Source organism: Lynx rufus, unplaced genomic scaffold (assembly GCF_022079265.1).
Source record: "Lynx rufus isolate CCGP_SWC_20201006 ecotype Redwood Valley unplaced genomic scaffold, mLynRuf1.p SCAF_2, whole genome shotgun sequence".
Classification (NCBI taxonomy): Eukaryota; Metazoa; Chordata; class Mammalia; order Carnivora; family Felidae; genus Lynx; species Lynx rufus.
In genome coordinates, this window is record NW_025814834.1 from 108,901,820 (window position 1) to 108,924,835 (window position 23,016).

The following is a 23,016-nucleotide window of genomic DNA, read 5'->3' on the forward strand; positions in this document are numbered from 1 at the left end:
TTTTGTTGACAAAAAATAATTCAACTTGGTATGAAATTGAAGATAAAGACCATTTGAATGAAGCATAGGACATTTAGTCTAAAACATATGTTCAGTCTAGAACATACAGGAGAATATAGTATATTGGGATGAAGTTTTCCAGTAGACAATTAGATATTTGGGTCTATAACATAAGCAGCAGGTTGAATTCTATGGGTTCTAGCTATGGGTGTTATATTTAGGTCATTTGAAGTCATGAAAAATGGAAAAGTGGAAATTGGTGTACTAACTCAGATAGACTCTCCAGTTAAAAACAAGCTTTCTAAAACCTGGAGTAAATTAAAAACAAAATAAAGATCAAGGGAAGAGCATGGTTACTATAACTCAAAGAGAACCATGACAATAGTTATACAAAATAGATGCTTAATGTAATTTGTGACTTTAGGTAGAGGATTTCAGGTGTGGCCACCCAATGTCTAGCAGTAAGGAGCAGAGAAGTGATTTACCAAATTGTCTCTGCTGCCAAACTTCCAGTGTATCTCTTTGGGTATATCAGACTGAAAGCCAGACTGTAGTCCATAGCATCAACTTCTTAAGATTCAGAGAAAGAAAGGGAGTCTAAAAGGACCATTAGAGAATATTCAATAAGGAAAAAAGACAAAACTGGGGATTAAAAAATATACTTCCTGATGAGAAACAGATACAGTCACCATGCAAGTAAAATGGTTGTATACTTATGAGCAGCAAAAGCATAGCCTTAAAACACATAAAGTAAAAAATGGTAAAACTTCAATTTGGAACAGATGAATACAACAATCGTAATGGACTATTTGAATAAATCTTGCCCAGTAACTGATAGAACAAGCAGAAAATAAAAAGAAAAAATGAAAATTTGAAAGACATGATTATGAAATTTTATCTGATTGACATATGTAGAATATAGAACTCCCAAATGTCAGAACATACAATTTTCAAGGTGACAAATAACATTTACAAAAATTAACCACATAATGGCTAACATAAGCAAGTCTCAAAATGTTAAAGGATTTCGATCACATAGAGTATGTTCTCTGAACAAAACATCACTAAATGAAAATAATCTCCTTAACTTTGTCTAAGATATACACTTCCAAATAACCCAAGTCAAAAAAGAATTTTAAAAGATTAGAAAATCTTTGGAACCAAATGATTTTGAAAATAATGCATATCAAAAAACCATGGGACACAATTCTGAAGAATAATTTTAGCCTCAAGAAGCATACATTAAAAAACAAAATTTGAAAATTGATGCACTATGCATTAATCTCAAAAAGTGAGAAACTGAGCATCAAATTAAAAACAAATGAAATAAAAACAAACAGTGTATCTCAGAGGACACAACTAAATAAAGAGCTATTCAGTGGTCATGAATTGAAACAAGTAATATTGTCAAAATGTCCATACTACTCAAATCAATCTACAAACTCAATACAATTTCTATCAAAATTCCAATGGTATTTTTCACATAAATAGAACAAACAATTCTAAAATTGGTATGCAATTGCAGAAGACCCTGAATAGCAGAAGCAATTTTGAGAAAGGAAAACAAAACTGGAGTCATCACACTTCCTGATTTTAAACTCTGTTACAAAGCTCTAGTAATCAAAACAGTATAGTTTTGGCATTCAAAAAAAAAGACACATAGGGAAGCCTGGGTGGCTTAGTTGGTTGACCTTCTGACTCTTGATTTTGGCTCAGGTCATGATCTCACAGTTATAGGATTGGGACCCTGTCTTGAGATCTGCGCTGACAGCATGGAGCCTACTTGGAATTCTTTCTCTCCTTCTCTCTCTGGCTTTCCCTTCCTCTCTCTCTCTCTCTCTCTCTGTCTCTCTCTGTCTCTCTTTTGCTATAAAAATAAATAAATAAACTTTAAAAACTCTAAAATAAAAAAAACGGCACATAGATCAATGGAAAAGAACAAAGAATCCCAAATTAAACTCATAAGTCAAATTAATTAGCATATATGGTCAATTAATTTATGACAAGGAGACAAGAATATACAATTAGGGAAAGATAGTCTCTTCAATAAATAGTGCTAGAAACAAACGGATAGCCACATGCAGAAGAATAAAACTGGACCCTTATTTTACACCATACACAAAAATCAACTCAAAAATGGATTGAAGACTTGAATATAGGACCTGAAACCATAAAATTACTAGAAGAAAATACAGGTAATAAACTCCTTGACATCAATCTTGGTGATGATTTTTCTTGAGATTAAAAGCAATGGCAACAAAAGCAAAAATAAGCAAGTGGGACAACATTGAACTAAAAAGCTTTTGCACAGAAAAGGAAACCATCAACAAAAGTAAAAGGCAACCTATAGAATGGGACAAAAAATATTTTCAAATCATATCATGGACTTTTTGATTAACTAGATGGGACTACTCTTTCATAATGCACATGTCTATCAAATCACCTTACAATTTCATGTGTCAATTATACCCCAATAAAGTTGAAATTAAAAAAGTAAATAATATATTTTACAGCATAAATTAACAATTAATAAAATAAAACAAGTATCACTAAAACCAATTTGCAGTTCTTTCAAAAGACTAATAAAATTGATAAAAACTATTAAAATTGCTCAAGAAAAACATCAGAAATGGGTAAGTGTACACCATAAAAGATCTTGCAGATATTAAAATATTATGAGAATGTCATTAAAAACTTTGTCTATTAAGCTTGAGAATGTAGAGCAAATGGGAAAAATTATAAAAATGTATTTTACCAACACTGACATGAGAAAAATAGAGAACAAAATAGTTTTATATCAATTAAAGACATTAATCAAATATTTTAAACTTCCCACAGAAAACTCTATGCCCAGATGACTTCCTTAATGATTTCTAACAGCCATTTAAAGAATAGATACACCAATCTTAAATGTATTTACAAAGATTGCAAAAAGAACATTCCTAACATGTTTTATGAGCTTTGTTAGAAAAATCCATCAAGGACATTATAAGAAAGGTAAATAGTGTATTAATCTCTTGCATACAGATAGACACAAAATATTTTTTAAAAACTTGTAAGCACTTGGCAAACTATAAAAAAAGATAATTCCTGATGAAGTTGGAGTTATTCCAGGAATGTGAAATTAGTATAATATATGAAAACAATTGGTGCAATTCTTTACCTTAACAGATTAAAGGACAACAATCAATACCCACAGAAAATCATGTGGTAAAATTCACAAGCCATTCGTGATAACATCTCCTAGAATCCCACAATCCCACGGATACTTCTTTTACATGATCAGGAGTGTTTACTAACCTCTGTGTACAACATACCTATTGATGAAATATTAGAAGCTTACCCTCTGAGATGGGGAACTAGACTAGAATGCTTACTATAAACTGCCAAAGCAAGAAAAAAGGCAAGAATAAAGAAAAACTTGGAAAAGTTTTAGGAATTAGAATTCAGCAATTAGGTTATTAGTTGTCCAATTTCATCAATCATGCAGATTTATGTAGAATCATGCTTTAAAAATGGTAAAGTCATGCACCACAGTATATACAGGCTGGAAAAGAAAAGGAGCAATTCCATGTGATGGTAATTAAAAGGTAGGAAGTAGAAGCGAGGTAATGAAAAGAGAACATAAAAAACAGATGTCAGAACAATTAAATATTAGAGTAAAATTTAGAGTGACTTGTATTTTGGGTGTGACTACTATATTCACAGATTAACTACATAGACTAACTATGAAGATCTATGAACTTGAAGAGCTCAAGAATTTTGGTGCTTAGCCATATGTTCAGCATGTCCACATGGGTTTTGGAGTTACTCTTTAAAGCATGGCAGGAGCTGAAGATAAAACGATGGTGAGACACAAGCCAAAGTTATCTGTGAATTAATTGAACTAGTAACTGTGAAATATGGAAGGCACCAAAAGTTTAGCTCATCCCTGTTCATGATGAGACATAACAGTTGGAATACCCAGATAAAGGTAAAGAGAAAAATAGCAGATAATAAAATAATAAAGAGATTGGAGAAATTGAGGTCTGAAATATGGCTGTGTTGGGATCTGGAACATGAACAAGTCTGGAAGAGAATATCACCTCTTGAGGGTTGTGGGAATTGAACATCTCCCATTTGTGAGATTACTAGGGAGCAATGTCCTCAGGATAGATCAAAGCGAAACTGTAGAAAGAGGTATAATTGTGTGAAAATTTTAAAACTGGAATTCAATGGTGCACCTAGATGGCTCAGTTGGTTAGGCATCTGACACTTGGTTTCAGATCAGGTCATGATCTCATGGTTCGCGAGATCAAGCTCCATGTCAGGAGCTTGGGATTCTCTCTCTCCCTCTCTCTCTGCCTCTCTCTTCCTCTCTCTCCAAATAAATAAACATTTTAAAAAATAAAATAAAACTTAAATTCAAGGTTTTATTCCGTGTGTGCGTGCGTGTGTGTGTGTGTGTGTGTGTTACAATGCAAAGAGAGTCGAAGCAGTACAAAGCAAAGGGCTGGATGGAGGTCAATAGTCATTTATTTCCCATCATCCTGCTGAAAGGGATCTAGCTAATATCACAGATGCCTTCTATTGAATAAAATAACAGATATTTTTAGTCCTCATTTTCTTTACTTTATTTACTTTCTGGACTGGTAATTCAGCACTGATAAATCTGCCTGAATCAATTATTACAATGGAGTTACAAAACACTGATTTAAAAAAATTTTTTTAATATATGACATTTATTGTCAAATTGGCTTCCATACAACACCCAGTGCTCATCCCAAAAGATGCCCTCTTCAATGCCCATCACCTACCCCCCCCTCCCTACCACCCCCCATCAACCCTCAGTTTGTTCTCGGTTTTTAAGAGTCTCTTATGCTTTGGCTCTCTCCCTCTCTAACCTCTTTTATTTTCCTTCCCCTCACCCCATGGGTTTCTGTTAACTTTCTCAGGATCCACATAAGAGTGAACACATATGGTATCTCTCTTTCTCTGTATGGCTTATTTCACTTAGCATAACACTCTCCAGTTCCATCCACGTTGCTACAAAGGGCCATATTTCATTCTTTCTCATTGCCACATAGTACTCCATTGTGTATATAAACCACAGTTTCTTTATCCATTCATCAGTTGATGGACATTTAGGCTTTTTCCACAATTTAGCTATTGTTGAGCATGCTGCTATAAACATTGGGGTACAAGTGCCCCAATGCACCAGCACTCCTGTATCCCTTGGGTAAATTCCTAGCAGTGCTATTGCTGGGTCAACGGATAGGCCTATTTTTAATTTTTTGAGGAACCTCCACACTGTTTTCCAGAGTGGCTGCACCAGTTTTCATTCCCACCAACAGTGCAAGAGGGTTCTTGTTTCTCCACATCCTCTCTGGCATCTATAGTCTCCTGATTTGTTCATTTTGGCCACTCTAATTGGCGTGAGGTGATATCTGAGTGTGGTTTTGATTTGTATTTCCCTGATGAGGAGCGACGTTGACCATCTTTTCATGTGCCTGTTGGCCATCTGGATGTCTTCTTTAGAAAAGTGTCTATTCATGTTTTCTGCCAATTTCTTCATGGGATTATTTGTTTTTTGGGTGTGGAGTTTGGTGAGCTCTTTACAGATTTTGGATACTAGCCCTTTGTCCAATATGACATTTGCAAATATCTTTTCCCATTCCGTTGGTTGCCTTTTAGTTTTGTTGGTTGTTTCCTTTGCTGTGCAGAAGCTTTTTTATCTTCATGAGGTCCCAATAGTTCATTTTTGCTTTTTATTCCCTTGCCTTTGGGGATGTGTCAAGTAAGAAATTGTTGCGACTGGGGTGAGAGAGGTCTTTTCCTGCTTTCTCCTCTAGGGTTTTGATGGTTTCCTGTCTCACATTCAGGTCCTTTATCCATTTTGAGTTTATTTTTGTGAATGGTGTCAGAAAGTGGTCTAGTTTCAACCTTCTGCATGGTGCTGTCCAGTTTTCCCAGCACCATTTGTTAAAGAGACTGTCTTTTTTCCATTGGATATTCTTTCCTGCTTTGTCAAAGAAGAGTTGGCCATACTTTTGTGGGTCTAGTTCTGGGGTTTCTATTCTATTCCATTGGTCTATGTGTCTGTTTTTGTGCCAATACCATGCTGTCTTGATGATTACAGCTTTGTAGTAGAGGCTAAAGTCTGGGATTGTGATGCCTCCTGCTTTGGTCTTCTTCTTCAAAATTACTTTGGCTATTCGGGGCCTTTTGTGGTTCCATACGAATTTTAGGATTGCTTGTTCTAGTTTTGAGAAGAATGCTGGTGCAATTTTGATTGGGATTGCATTGAATGTGTAGATAGCTTTGGGTAGTATTGACATTTTGACAATATTTATTCTTCCAATCCATGAGCAGGGAATGTCTTTCCATTTCCTTATATCTTCTTCAATTACCTTCATAAGCTTTCTATAGTTTTCAGCATACAGATCTTTTACATCTTTGGTTAGATTTATTCCTAGGTATTTTATGCTTCTTGGTGCAATTGTGAATGGGTTCAGTTTCTTTATTTGTCTTTCTATTGCTTCATCATTAGTGTATAAGAATGCAACTGATTTCTGTACATTGATTTTGTATCCTGCAAGTTTGCTGAATTCATGTATCAGTTCTAGCAGACTTTTGGTGGAGTCTATCGGATTTTCCATGTATAATATCATGTCATCTGCAAAAAGCGAAAGCTTGACTTCATCTTTGCCAATTTTGATGTCTTTGACTTCCTTTTGTTGTCTGATTGCTGATGCTAGCACTTCCAACACTATGTTTAAACAACAGCGGTGAGAGTGGGCATCCCTGTCGTGTTCCTGATCTCAGGGGGAAAGCTCTCAGTTTTTCCCCATTGAGGATAATAATAGCTGTGGGCTTTTCATAAATGGCTTTTATGATGTTTAAATATGTTCCTTCTATACCGTCTTTCTCGAGGGTTTTTATTAAGGAAGGATGCTGAATTTTGTCAAATGCTTTCTTCTGCATCGATTGACAGGATCATACGGTTATGTTTTCTTTTATTAATGTGATGTATCACGGTGATTGATTTGCGAATGTTGAACCAGCCCTGCATCCCAGGAATGAATCACACTTGATCATGGTGAATAATTCTTTTTATAAGCTGTTGAATTCGATTTGCTAGTATCTTATTGAGAATTTTTGCATCCATATTCATCAGGGATATTGTCCTGTAGTTCTCTTTTTTTACTGGGTCTCTGTCTGGTTTAGGAATCAAAGTAATACTGGCTTCATAGAATGAGTCTGGAAGTTTTCCTTCCCTTTCTATTTCTTGGAATAGCTTGAGAAGGATAGGTATTATCTCTGCTTTAAACGTCTGGTAGAATTCCCCAGGGAAGCCATTTGGTCCTGGACTCTTATTTTTTGGGAGATTTTTGATAACCGATTCAATTTCTTCGCTGGTTATGGGTCTGTTCAAGCTTTCTATTTCCTCCTGATTGAGTTTTGGAAGCGTGTGGGTGTTTAGGAATTTGTCCATTTCTTCCAGGTTGTCCAGTTTGTTGGCATATAATTTTTCATAGTATTCCCTGATAATTGCTTGTATCTCTGAGGGATTGGTTGTAATAATTCCATTTTCATTTATGATTTTATCTATTTGGGTCATCTCCCTTTTCTTTTTGAGAAGCCTGGCTAGAGGTTTATCAATTTTGTTTATTTTTTCAAAAAACTAACTCTTGGTTTCATTGATCTGCTCTACAGTTTTTTTTAGATTCTATGTTGTTTATTTCTGCTCTGATCTTTATTATTTCTCTTCTTCTGCTGGGTTTGGGGTGTCTTTGCTGCTTTGCTTCTATTTGCTTTAGGTGTGCTGTTAGATTTTGTATTTGGGATTTTTCTTGTTTCTTGAGATAGGCTTGGATTGCAATGTATTTTCCTCTCAGGACTGCCTTCACCGCATCCCAAAGCATTTGGATTGTTGTATTTTCATTTTCGTTTGTTTCCATATATTTTTTTAATTTCTTCTCTAATTGCCTGGTTGAGCCATTCATTCTTTAGTAGGGTGTTCTTTAACCTCCATGCTTTTGGAGGTTTTCCAGACTTTTTCCTATGGTTGATTTCAAGCTTCATAGCATTGTGGTGTGAAAGTATGCATGGTATGATCTCAATTCTTGTATACTTATGAAGGGCTGTTTTGTGACCCAGTATGTGATCTATCTTGGAGAATGTTCCATGTGCACTCGAGAAGAAAGTATATTCTGTTGCTTTGGGATGCAGAGTTCTAAATATATCTGTCAAGTCCATCTGATCCAATGTATCATTCATGGCCCTTGTTCTTTATTGACCATGTGTCTAGATGATCTATCCATTTTTGTAAGTGGAGTATTAAAGTCCCCTGCAATTACCACATTCTTGTCAATAAGGTTGCTTATGTTTGTGAGTAATTGTTTTATATATTTGGGGATTCCATATTCGGTGCATAGACATTTATAATTATTAGTTCTTCTTTATAGATACACCTTGTAATTATTATGTAATGCCCTTCTTCATCTCTTGTTACAGCCTTTATTTTAATGTCTAGTTTTTCTGATATAAGTATGGCTACTCCAGCTTTCTTTTGACTTCCAGTAGCATGATAAATAGTTCTCCATCCTCTCACTTTCAATCTGAAAGTGTCCTCAGGTCTAAAATGATTCTCTTGTAGACAGCAAACAGATGGGTCTTGTTTTTTGTTTTTTTTTTTTTAATCTATTCTGATACCCTATGTCTTTTGGTTGGTGCATTTAGTCCATTTACATTCAGTGTTATTATAGAAAGATATGGGTTTAGAGTCATTGTGATGTCTGTAGGTTTCATGCTTGTAGCCATGTCTCTGATACTTTGTCTCACAGGATCCCCCTTAGCATCTCTTGTAGGGCTGGTTTAGTGGTGATGAATTCCTTCAGTTTTTGTTTGTTTGGAAAGACCTTTATCTCTCCTTCTATTCTAAATGACAGATTTGCTGGATAGAGGATTCTCAGCTGCATATTTTTTCTGTTCATCACATGGAAGATCTCCTGCCATTCCTTTCTGGCCTGCCAAGTTTCAGCAGAGAGATCCGTCACTAGTCTTATTGGTCTCCCTTTATATGTTAGAGCACGTTTATCCCTAGCTGCTTTCATAATTTTCTCTTTATCCTTATATTTTGCCAGTTTCACTATGAGGTTGTGCAGAAGGTTGATTCAAGTTATGTCTGAAGGGAGTTCTCTGTGCCTCTTGGATTTCAATGCCTTTTTCCTTCCCCAGATCAGGGAAGTTCTCAGCTATTATTTCTTCAAGTACACCTTCAGCACCTTTCCCTCTCTCTTCCTCCTCTGGAATACCAATTATGCGTAGATTATTTCTCTTTAGTGCATCAAGTAGTTCTCTAATTTTCCCCCATACTCCTGGATTTTTTTGTTTCTTTTTCTCAGCTTCTTCTTTTTCCATACTTTTATCTTCTAGTTCACCTATTCTCTCCTCTGCCTCTTCAATCTGAGCCGTGGTCATTTCCATTTTATTTTGCAGCTCATTGATAGCATTTTTTACCTCCTCTTGGCTGTTCCTTAGTCCCTTGATCTCTGTAACAAGAGATTCTCTGCTGTCCTTTATACTGTTTTCAAGCCCAGCGATTAATTTTATGACCATTATTCTAAATTCACTTTCTGTTATATTGTTTAAAACATTTTTGATCAGTTCGTTAGCTGTCGTTATTTCCTGGAGATTTTTTTGAGGGGAATTCTTCCGTTTAGTCATTTTGGATAGGCTTCCCCTGTGCTGTCTTGAATAACTTGCATTGGTGGGCGGGGCTGCAGTCAGACCTGATGTCTGGCCCCAGCCCACTGCTGAGGCCACAGTCAGACTGGTGTGTCCCTTCTCTTCCCCTCTCCTAGGGGCAGGATTCACTGTGGGGTGTGTGGCCCATCTGGTCTACTTGCACATTGCCAGGCTTGTGGTGCTGGGGATCTGGTGTATTAGCTGGGGTGGATGGGCAAGGTGCACAGGGGCGGGAGGGGCAGGCACAGCTTCTTTTCCTTTGGAGGCCCGCTTCCAGAGGGGACTTGCAGCACAGGGCGTTAGTCTGACCCGCCGGAGGGATGGATCTGCAGAAGCACAGTGTTGGGTGTTTGCGTGGTGCAAGCAAGTTCCCTGACAGGAACTGGTTCCCTTTGGGATTTTAGCTGGGGGATGGGCAGGGGAGATGGCTCTTGTGAGTGCCTTGTTCCCTGCCAAGCTGTGCTCTGTTGTCCAGGGCTCAACAACTCTCCCTCCTGTTGTCTTCTAGCCCTCCTATTCTCCGAGAAAATCTGTTAACTTATAACCTTCCAGATGTTAAGTCCCACTTGCTGTCAGAACACACACCACCTGGCCCCTCCGTTTTTGCAAGCCGGACTCGGGGCTCTGCTTTGCTGGTGGGCTGCTGCTCCACCCTGGCTTCAGCCAGTCCATGGTGTGTGCACCGCCTCTCCACCCTTCCTACCCTCTTCCGTGGGCCTGTTGTCTACGCTTGGCTCTGGAGAATCCATTCTGCTAGACTTCTGGAGATTTTCTGGGTTATTTAGGCAGGTGTGGGTAGAATCTAAGTGATCTGCAGGACGCAATGAGCCCAGCATCCTCCTATGCCGCCATTTTCCCCGTCTGTTTCCCCTGATTTTTAAAACTACTATCATTGATTCTAAATTTTTAGCTAGCATTTTACATTTTTCTCCTTTTCTTCCTTATCCTTCTCTTTCTCCTTCTTCCTTTCCCCCCTTCCCCTTCCTCCTCCTCCTGTTTCTCTTCTTCTTCTTCTTCTTCTTCTTCTTCTTTCTCAAATTTTTCAAACTTTGGTACAATGGTCTTTAAAGCCAGTTATTTTGTCTTGTTAGCATTCTACACCAGTCTTTACTGATTTGTTTTATAACACAGTAACATTTTTCAAACTCATATTATTATGTTTCTTTTCTCCCAAACCTGGATCAGATTCTTTTTAAGAAGCCCTGGTTCTTTTAATAAAAAAAAAAAGAAAAAGAAAAAAGCAATATTTAAAAACCAAGATCAGGGTGGTAGATTACTCTTGTAGACTCTAAGTCTAAAGTTCTCTTTTGGCCAGCAAAAGAGCAGACCCAGGATTAAAGTGAGAGATGGCTGATGTCCAGGAAAAGACAAGAGCCCCAAATCAGGGTCCTTGCCCCATTTTTACTAGGATCAGAAGGTTTACAAACATGATGAGCATGTACAAAGAGATGAAGAAACTAGGAACATTAACTTGGGGACGTGAGGAAAAGGGGGGTTTTGGAGATATACAGTGTTTGGGGTTTGGGTCAATATAAAACAAAATCAGGGCATTGGGTAGATGGGTAGATGGTTGTTAACAGCATACATGAGGCGCTGTGCCTATTTATCTTTGCCAGCTTAGGGGATGAGACAGATAGGGGAAATAACGTCAGGGTTAAAAAGGCACCTTTTATTTTGTTAACAGTCTCCACTTGGGTGCTTTGCCTATAGCATAGTGGTCCATAGTCCAATTCACCAATTTACCTAACCTGGCCCTATTCTCCTGTGAAAGCAGCTTTCTGCTATAGTACTAAATTTGAGGGGCTTTCACCCTGAATATCTAATCTTTTTATTCTTATGTATTAGGCACATTTATGCCACTCCTATTTCAGGCCTTTTCCTCTCTGTCTATTTTGGGGGCTCTGCACACCCTCCTTATGTTGGGGTGCCTTTGCACCTCCCTATTCCTGGCACCTTTGTGCCTCCCTATTCTCGGGGTGTCTTTGCACCCCCCCTATTCTTGGAGTGCCTATCTGTTTTAGCTGAACTCGGGTGTGAGCATTTTATAACTTGGTATTTCTTTATGCCTTGTTAACCCATTGATGTAAACCCGGGGGATTCCTAAGCTTATCCCCCATAGATTACCTAATTGGTAATTGGATATCTAAGTTTTTTCAATGGAGAGAAAGGTATTGTTGCTATTGTTGTTTATCTTTTGTTTTTCCTTTTAGCAGTTTTATATTAATTTTCCAATATACTAGCATAACTACAGAGTTATGGGGCACCTGGGTGGCTCAGTCAGTAAAGTATCTGGCTTTAGCTCAGGTCATGATCTCATGGTTCCTGAGTTCAAGCCCCACATCAGGCTCTGCACTGACAGTGCAGAACCTGCTTTAGATCCTCTGTCTTCCTCTCTCTCTGCCCCTCCCCTATTCGCACTGTCTCTCTTTTTCAAAATAATAAATAAATAAATAAATAAATAAATAATAAACATTAAAAAAAATACAGAGTTCCTTCTCACCTTTACTGATTCCATATTTTATCGTTACCTATTTCTTAGTAAAAACAATGGTTCCCAACATTATCAATATATTTACTTATTCATTCAAATCTAAAACTCATGGACAAGTGTTTCAGAAACACTACCCAATTACAAATAATGCCGGTCTATTAAAAAAGGTCAATACTTATTTTGCAATTATTTTTCTTTAAAACATATTCCACTAGAAGTGTATAGCTATAAAAGTTTGATAAGAAGTTACTAGAACGATTTAAAAAAAAAGGAGTAACTAGAGTGATCAATGATTTTTCTTGAGTGATTATGTTGATAATTTGAATTATAGTAATATTTTTTATTCTTTTGTTTAAAAAAATCTCCTTGTGATCTTGTTTTTTAATGTTTTTAGCTTTAAATTTTTCTGTATGTTAAAATATACATGGTTCTCAAGTCAAAACAATGTATACAGTTATACCCAGAAAATTCTACTTCCATTCCTATCCTCCCTACCTTTTTCTCACCCACAGGTAATTTTTTTCTTTAGATTCTGGTTTATCCTTCTCATAAAAATATATATTTTTGGCAAATATAGGCACATACAATCCATATATATCATCAGTTCTCCTCTTTTTATACAAAAGGTAACATGCTATATATACTCTTTCACCCTTTGATTTTTTTCTGTTAATAATAAATCCAATAAATCACAGTATATCATTTGACAGAAATCAATCTGTTTCTTGTGTGTGATACATTTCTATGGCAATAATTCTGTAAGGGATAACCTTATGGATACTCAACTGGCTTTCTTAATCTCCATTCTTTATGGTGCACTGTGTAGTAACAATAAAACCTTAATTTCTTGTGACATACCAAGAGAAATCTGAAAAACCTTAGAGAAAATGATTCTAAGAAAGAAGTATCCACAGTAAGTTTGGAAGAAAATTCACTGGACATTTAGCTGTTTTGTTCTTGATAATAATAACATGGTATTTCTAAAGAAGCCATGAATGTCTTTGAACAAATTTACAATAAATGCACTTTCCTTCACTGCTTCCAAGTAATTCCCTAGGGTCATGCCAGAAGTGTGAGCTGTACTGGATTATATAGGTAGATGACAGCACAGCAGGTCAACCAAGTTGAAACAAGCCTGCAGAAACAAGCTACAGGCAAAGAATAGAGGTAGACTCTACCAAATAATCACCGAAACGTCAATAGAGCCAAGAAATATCCATCAGAAATCCAGTAAGTACTAGAGCTTTGATCAGAAAGACACTTAAGTTTATCAAGTATGTGGGAAAGTCACGTGATAGGAGCACTAGACTTTTAGGTGGAGGTTAGAGAGAATCATGGAGCCCGTTGAGAGTGGATATTCAGGAAAGTTGGAATTCAATGTACTGGGCTCTGACATCAGGGTTCACTAGCTGTTCACTGACTGTTCATGGTTCTAGGCCATGTTAGCCTCAGAAAACAATGGAAATCCCAGCAAAGTTTCAAGAAGATTCTGGGAAAATGATGACTGCTTAGCTTTGGAGGATACAGTTCAGAATTAGGAATTTGAACCTAAAAAGGAAAATTTCGAACAATACAGACCTTCTGACCTAACTGCATTATAGCACTGGGTGGGAAGAATAGCCCTAGAATGCCCACTGTGGGCGTGGTTACATTGACCAACACTGAAGTATACCAGAGGTGAAGTTAAAATACAGAACCAACACAACAGAAAGTAAGCAAGAGAGTGTCAGAATCCTAATTTGCTAGACTGAGATTTCTTCATTTGTCTTTGCTGTGCCAGAGCTGGGCAGAGCTCCATGCACTAGAAGGGAAATGAGTATTTCTGGTTGTGAGAATTGCTGGGACTTGAGATCAGGGAGAAAGGATAGATGTAATAAAAGCAACAGAAGCAGGTAGGGAGCACAGAGCAGAGTCTGACTATGGTATCAGATAAAGAGCAAAGCAAGCTTCCAGCATAGGGAAGCATTGATCAGGATCTGGGGAAGCTGAGGCATTAGGAGGCATACCCAGTGTTAGGTATGAGCTGTCTAGCTCCTGAAAGTATGGATGGATGAACCTGTTCACAAAGAATTAATATGTTAATAGGAAGGACTCAAGTGTGCAAGCACAGAAAAACCCGAGGCAAGGGACCATAATTTCTTGACTTTTATTTTCAGAGGCGTTTGGAATATCATTGCCTCTCAGAGTGCACACCTCCACTGTGGAATTAGAGTTGAATAGAGTAGAATCTTCTGCCTCCCTCCCCTTGTCCTTCTTCATTCTTAGCCCATTAACAGAGGGAGGAGTGTCTGGACGCTTCCTTTAACCAATGACTCCAGAATCTGCCTTTGTACCGTCACCCCCTCATGTTTTTAATAAGGCCACTTGTTCAGACTAGAAGATTCAATAGCATTGGTCTCCATGGATTCCTTTCAGCTTAAACTTTATATTTTTAAAAAGCTTAATTATGATCTTTTGAAGTGCCCAATTAAAGATTTAAAGAAATAATGAATATCCTGAGGTGTCGGTCTGCCCCAGGTTTCTTTGCAAATGAGAGAAGTAGACTTTTCTTTCAACTGTGGGGAATAATTTTAAATCTGACTCTGCTTTTATTCCGTGTTCTTCTTCATCTCCATAATTTCCTTCTCCATGATTCTCTGACCTTTCACTATCTAACTCTGAAGCCTCCTCTGACCAGAGCCTGACCTCATGCTACCTTCTTCCTTTGTTCTCTGCGAGACCACTGGACCTTTGCGGTGGAAGCAAAGAAATAAAAAGCAAAATTCCACAGTCCATGGATATCCAGCCCCTCCACAGATAAGGTGGTTATAGTTTCCAGTGAGCTGCTTGGAAGCCCTGTAAGACAGAGGCTTGAGGTGGGCATTGTCCTTAAAGCAGGTGACCTCAAGTGTCACATTTCCACAAGAAAGTTTTAGCTCTGAGGGATTCCAGGCGCTAAAATACATGTCTATGCAATACCTTACATCTAGCCCTTCTCTCAGCACAGAGTGGGGTTACTGTGCCAAAACTGATACAAGTGCCTCTCTTCTGCCCATGGGTCATTCTAAGGTGCTTCCTCACAAGCTTGGTTCCCTGTTTCCAGCCATATAGCAAGTCCCTCGAGATCAGGAGTTGTGCCATTCATGCATCTGTTCATTTGCATGTTCAATAAACACTCACCAAGGGCCTCCATATGCCTGATACTGTCAGGTGCCAGGGATATAGCTATTACCAAAACCAGATGCAGTTCTTGTCCACATGGAGGTATACAGACTTTTGCGCAAAACATTTATCAAATGATTACTTGAATAAACATCTAACTACAAAACAATTAGCACACAGTGCTATAAGTGTGAACTTTGATATATTTAGAGAGGTCAAGACTTTCCTGTTAAGTAACAACTTACCAAGTTCTGGAAGTTAGGTAGGAATTACCTTTGTAAAAAGGAGAGGGAAAGGAATAGCACTGGAGAGGAAAAAGAGGACCAAGTGGGAAGGCCTATGGTGATATAGCTAATATACTTCAATTTGTTTATCAACAATGTTCTATTGGGTGGAGTTGTTGGAAAATATTTGGCATTTCTGGCCTTTATCTACTAATAGCCAGGGTACAAGGCCCAACCAAATACACCCTTGACCTCACATTTTGAAACATCTGTAAGCCAGCTTAACACTTCCAGTTAAGAACCACTATGTGGGGCTTAATAAAGGTTCTTATGTTTAAAGGTGATGGACAGGGTGGTAGAGAGACATTGGAATAACATGAACTTGACAGAAGGGGTAATGGCCATAGCTTTCAGTGCCTTGGAATACAGGGAAAATAGGACAATTCTCCAGATATTATTTCTTAGAGTCGACTCTCTGAAATCAATGTGCTGATCATTCACATTTTCAATGTTTAATCTTGTCCCTGTCTCTGTGTTCATCCTCCTTGTATTTTATCTGCTTCTGTATACTTTCCAGGGTCAGCTCATTTGTGACCATAAACAAGAGTTTAGAGAAGAGTAGAGACAGATTTAAGAGCAAGAACAAAAGGAAAAAGAAACCTACAAAAGAAACCCTCAGTTCAGCAAATGATTTTGATGAACTGAATTTCCAGCTAATTGACCAGAACTGTCTTGTATACCATCTTCAGCCATTATCTTTCTGATAAATTAATGGGAGTTGGAATGCAGAGTATTAGTGGGATAGATTAGTTGTGGGGAGGAGATGGACTGGAAAAAGTAAGATCAGATTCAAGGAACATGAGTTAGAAGGTTCCTATAATAGTACAGGTAAGAAATGTTGCTAGTTTAGAACTAATAGAAATGGAGAGATCTAGATGGATTCAATAGATACTTAAGAAGAAAACTGGACAGGACTTGACCGTGTAGTATATATGAAAGTAATGAAGATGGTAGTATAAAACTGGTTTGTAGCGACATAGATATTGAGTGACAATACTGGACATATAACTGTATTTGAATGGGAGAGGTTAGTCATTTGTTTGCAGATGTGGCTTTGAAATACCCAAGATGGGATATCTCACGGTAGTTTAATCAGATCAAGGCCTCAGAGAAGAGATCTTATTTAGAAACATAAATTTGGGCATCAGAAGCATGTAAGTAGTATATTAGCCTGTTAGGGCTGCCATAACAAAGTACCACTGACCGGGATGCTTAAACAACATAATCTGACATCTAGACACTTCTAGAGCCTAGAAACCCAAGATTAAAGTGCTAGAAGGGTGAGTTTCTTCTGAAGTCTTTCTCCTTGGTTGGCAAATGGCCATCTCCAGCTTTCCACATGTGGTCTTTTCCTGAAGGCATGTCTGTTTCTTAACCCATGTTCTTATAGGGACACTAGTCTTATTGGATTAGAGCCCACCCAGTTGACTTCATTTTACCTTAATTAGCTCTTTAAAATCCCTATCTCCAAATACACCCACATTAAGAGGTACTAGGGAGGGGGTTAGGGCTTCATTATATGAATGGGGGGGGCTACAACTCAGCCCACAATAGATAGTAATTGAAGCTGTGGATGTGATATGATATTGCCTAAGGTAAGAAAAACAGGAGGAGAGAGCCTAGGTTGCAACATGTGGAGTCCAACATTTAATACTCCAAGAGAAGAAGGTGAAAGGGGAACCAAAATCTTAGAGAGGAACTAAGGGAGAAGAACTAGGTTAGAAAAGCCAGATTGAATATCTTGACAAGGACTTAATTGTAAACAGTGTCAACGATTAAAAAAAGATTAAGAAGAATAAGGACTGAAGAAGGAATTTTGTCCTCTGTTTTATCTACTCAATGTCTAAACTAGTGACTGGAATGTAGTAGCCATCAATTAATAAAGTATGTATGTGTGTAATGCCAGTTTTGAGTCTGCAGGAAGGCGAAGGAAAACAAGGCAAGGGGAAGCTGATTATTATTATGTTATTATTTTTTGTTTATTTTTTAATATGAAATTTATTGTCAAATTGTTTTCCATACAACACCCAGTGTTCATCCCAACAGGTGCCCTCCTCAATGCCCATCACCCACTTTCCCCTTCCTCCCACCCCCATCAACCCTCAGTTTATTCTCAGTTTTTAAGAGTCTCTTATGGTTTGGTTCCCTCAAGAGGAAGCTGGATATTTGCACCATGTCTGTGCAAATTTTAGAAGTTACTGTCTCAGAGCCTCAGTTCCAAATCATGTAAAGTGTATTTGATCATTTTCTATTTCAGAGGGCTGAGTGAGATTATATGATTGGCACACCCATTAAAAAACCTGATAAGTATTATTCCAGCAACTCAGTGAAATACCTTAAGCATTATACTCAAATTGGTTAGGAGCAGACAGAAAAGAGAAAGTCAATCCATTTGAAGCCAACTCCTCGTTAGAGAACAACATGGGTCAAATCTAGAGAGGTTTTTTCAGATGTGCATTTCCAATGGGCAATCTAGGATGACAATCGGACATCTGGTACACTGTAAGAAAAACAAAAACAAAAACAACAATGACAATGGAGCAGAGGCAAAGCAAGTTTGGAGCAAAAGAACGGTCCCAGCAAATGTGTGTAAGAAGCCCAGGATACGGACAGCTCACTGTTACTAATGTCTGAGGGGAACTGTCTTATTTTAAATATTTTTTAACGTTTATTTATTTTTGAGACAGAGAGAGACAGAGCATGAACAGGGGAGGGGCAGAGAGAGAGGGAGACACAGAATCTGAAACAGGCTCCAGGCTCTGAGCTGTCAGCACAGAGCCTGACGCGGGGCTCGAACTCACGGACTGTGAGATCATGACCAGAGCTGAAGTCAGACTCTTAACTGACCAAACCACCCAGGCGCCCAAAGGAACTGTCTTATTTTAAAATCAAGTGAAAATCAACAGACCCAGAAATAAAATTCTTCTGTCGATATATATGATGTGTTTTCCAAGCCAATTAATCAATCATCCAAATTATGAGTTATGGACTTCATATATGTAAGCTTTTAAGAAAGGAAGCTATGCATGGTCCTTGGCCAGACAGAATAGTCTACCACCTTGGTAGATGAAACATTCCTGGGTAAAGACACATGAAACAAAAGAGCCTTTGCTGGGGTGCTTTCTGTTCAAATACAAATCAGAATCAAATAGGCCAATTACGTAAGTAACTGTGAATCCTTGGAAGTCTGTGACCTTTTTCTGGTATTGCTCTGCTTTCTTGCCAACATTTCCTCATCTGGGTAACCAGAGGGCTCACGAAATCCAGATTTCAAGTAAGGAGAAAATGGGAGTAGTTTTGAATGTCTATGACACGCAAATTACTACACTGGGAGACTTTTATTTATTATCTCATTTAGCCTTTCTGTTAATACTTCTGGTAGGTTTCATAGTCCTACTTTACAGTACCCAAAATTGAGGATTAGAAGCATCAATTTCATTAATTTACCAAGTTCAGAGAGAGAGAGGCAGTGTTACACAGTGTTATGCTGGAGCTGGCCCCAGCAGGTCCTACAGGGCAGGCTGGGTGCTTCTCTGCCCAAATCCACACTGAGTGACCTTACACTGGTAGTTCAGAATTAGCCTTGGTGGAATGATTTACACTATTAAAATCTGAAAATGTTATAAATCAGCGTTTTTATTTATCGTTGTTTTGTTTTGCTTTGCTTTACTTTATTTTGTTTTGCTTTGTTTCAGAGAGCTGGTTGTTAAACTTTACCAGAATACACTGACGGATTAAAATCAACTTCATGCTGCCTCCAATGTATCATCATTTGGATCTATGGGAATGTGAGGTGGTAGTCTTTGTCTCTGGGTTCTTCTACACTTCAAACTTTCCTGTTTCAGCACAGGCTGAAACCTCTCTCCCTCCCTCTTCATTACATCAGAATTGAATTATCTCATTTCTGTCACAATGTCTATTTGAATTAGCTGTCCCCCACTATATGAAACTGTAAGTTCCAGCCACAACCTGACTACATGGAATCAAATCAGGCTTCTAATCCACAACAGAGAATTTTTAATTAATGCAACCAGAATTTTTTTCTTTTCTTTTCTTTTCTTTTCTTTCTTTTTTTTTTTTTTTTCAGCCAGACATCTGTGATGCAGGACCTGAGTTGTGCAGACAGGTGAAGACTTGTGAACATGGCCATTGGAACAAAGCTAGACGGCAAGAAAGTACAAAAAAAATACCCTTAAATGGAATAGATTAGCATATTGGCAACTTTAATCCTCCTAACTCCGTGAGAGAAATATTGTTAATCTATTTTCAGACCCAGTTTTTGAAGTCCAAAGAACTTACACAACTGGCAATGAGCAGAAGTGCAATTCATACTCTCAGCTTCTAGCAGAGCTCCTGGCATGGAGTGAGTCCTCATGAACATTTATTGAAGTGAATACAAGGACAGATGTACAGCACAGACCACCCTCACTTTTCTTCTTTGTTGCATTTTCTGGAGTATATTTTCCAAAGGATGATTTTCATAAATCAATTTCAAATCTGTTTGTCACTCTGATCTGACCCATTTTGAGATGACGTTTGATAGAATTGGGAGGAAAGATAGGATAAAGTGTGGGCTGTTGTTTGTAATAAGAGAGAAAATGAAAAAGTTTTAGCAGATATAGAGAGGGAGATAGAGAGCCATTTCTCAGATATGTGTTTATTTATCCTATGTTGCCTCTGTCTCACATTTCTCTTTTAAAAAGACATCCACAAAGGTCAAAATTCATTACATCGGCCATGCAAAATATTATAACATAGAGCCAATTTTCAAAAAAAGGGGGGAAATTGCCCATTGGGGGACAAAGGGGACACTATGAAGACCTGAAGTACTGAGTTCCTTCAGCCTTATGAAGTAGAAAAAGAAAATAATCATCTTTGAAAGGCACTCTACTGGTCTACTTCCAAGGAAGACAGCCTCAATGCTGGAAAGCTTTTCCTTCTTGGTCTACTTTGTGTTCCTCTTTCTAGGCAGTGAGAAAGCATGGAAGGGGAGTGGAGGTTGGAAGTTATGAGTAGTCCTAGTCTGGTCACCAACTTCCTGGGACCTAGGATCAGTCTCTCTCTTACTCTGGGTCACCATTTCCCCATCTTTAAAAGGATCCTAAAGAGAGATGATGAAATAATCCCCAAGATTTCCTCTAAATCTAATATTTTATGATCTGAAGAGTCTACAAGGCTGTTCATGCTGAAACATTTAGCTCTAGTCCATGAGCAATTTTGTTGCTGTGACCTAAAAAGGTCCTGGAAATAATTCCAGGAATATTCTCACCATGACAACCATTGATTTCAATGTGGTTGATGGGCTGATTTCCTAAAGTCAGGTGAATTTAGGGCACTTTAGAAATTAGGTGATAGGCTGAAGGAGGCATAGACATTGAACTTCTGCCTTTGTTCTCCAGGAGCACTGCTGCTTGGGGTAATATTTTTAAAAGTCCCCTTGATGTTTTTAACAAAAATGTCAATCCCTCCTTTTCCTCTAACCCTACTCTTACTTTTCCCAAACGAAGAAAAACAACTCTATCATCTAAAGCTGCCTCAGGTCTAATGCCATTTTTGCTGATAATAAAACTTCTCTTATTTAATTAGGACAGCCTGAAGTCTATGTTTAAAAAAATATAAAATAACCAAGATTTTCAAGCAGTACAGAGCCAACTAAATAGCCAAACACTGTTTCCTCTTGAATGTGAGCTGATTATACACATGCTGAAACGCTCAGAGGGCCATGGAAATACGTCTCCCTTTTTTGCCTCTAACAGTTTTCTCTCATTTTAGTTGTAAATGTGCTATTTTAGTAAATTAGCAAAAAATGATGTGTCTGCAATTCATTCAAACCTGTTTCCCAGGCTTTATTTTCCAAGTTTGGCTGGAAGATATCCAAGTGTTTAGAAGGAAAAAAAAAAAAAAAAGACACAAAACCAGCAAGCCGGAAATTGGAGATGATTGCTCAATAGCCACATAATTATGTATGCCCCATACCTTTGTGTTTACTCTGATTTAACTTTTCTTCAGTTGTTTCCAGATTCTGTTTTGATAGTGATTAGAGATACCATTATCCACGTGTTTCATAGAATCTGGAGAAGCTTTTGGCGTTTGAAGTATTCCCCCTTTCCTTTTCCATTGGTCCCTCATTCCCTCCTTTTTGTCACTGTACCTCATCACTTTGCTGACCATTATTCTTTCCCGTTTCTTCCTGCCTTCCCTCTCTACGCCTCTCTAATGTCTGCTCTGTCTGGTTCACAGATCTCCTTTGTATGATCTCCTCCTTCTCCTTGTCCTACTAACTCTCCTTTTCTATCATTGGTCATCCCTTTTCTTTTTGCCAACTCACGGTTAACAAGAACAACCCACGTAGTGTGACCTTCTTTATAAGCAAAATAGTTTACAAAGCATTCCCTTAGACGTAACTTGCTATTTTTGGAAATAACATCTGGGTGTTTCAACTCGATAGGCATTGAGTCCATGCACTGTGAGGCTATGCAGGGCACTGAAGTTATGAAGATCTACAATACATACCCACTATATTAAGAATCCGGAGTGAGGGGCACCTGGGTGACTCAGTTTGTTGAGGATCTAACTCTTGATTTTGGCTCAGGTCATGATCTCACAGTTGGTGAGATTGAACCCCCCATCAGGCTTGGAACTGACAATGCAGAGTCAGCTTGGGATTCTTTCTCCTTCTTTCTCTGCCCTTCTCCTGCTAGTGTGCGAACATGCTCTTTCTTTTTCTTTGTCTTTGTCTCTCTCTCTCTCTCTCTCTCACACACACACACACACACACACACACACACACACACAAATACTAAGTAAACATTAAAGAAAAAATAATAATCTGGGGGAAAGGGAAATATGGAAATGTTTTGATTGAGACATCACAATGTGTGATGGACAATTATAGATAGTTGTATTTTTCCAATAATTCTCACAATTGTGCTCCAGCAATCCCCCTTTATCCCTGAAGACTGGACTGATGGAATGTCATATATTCCCTTAGGACTTTATCTGACATTTATTGCTTTATATTTCCTAGATGTAAGTCTTAGCATTAATATTTTTAACAGTTGTGGATTAATTCACCATAAAAATGCCTGTACCATCATGATGAAGATATTTCTAATTCTAACCCATTTTGGAATGAAACCAAATCTTTCCAATGAAATATGGAAAAAATTATATGCAAACTCCAACATTTTCTTCCATTTAACCAGTTGTAAGAGAGATAAGACCCAATATGTCAATGGAGATAAGAATTAATTCACAGATTTAAAGGTAAGAACACCTGAATTTTTTGTTTTCCTTGTGTCTCTAGATTGCTTTCTATACTTGGGCTATCTACTCTGTCAAATTTCCTACAGTAAGGCACCAAGCAATGAA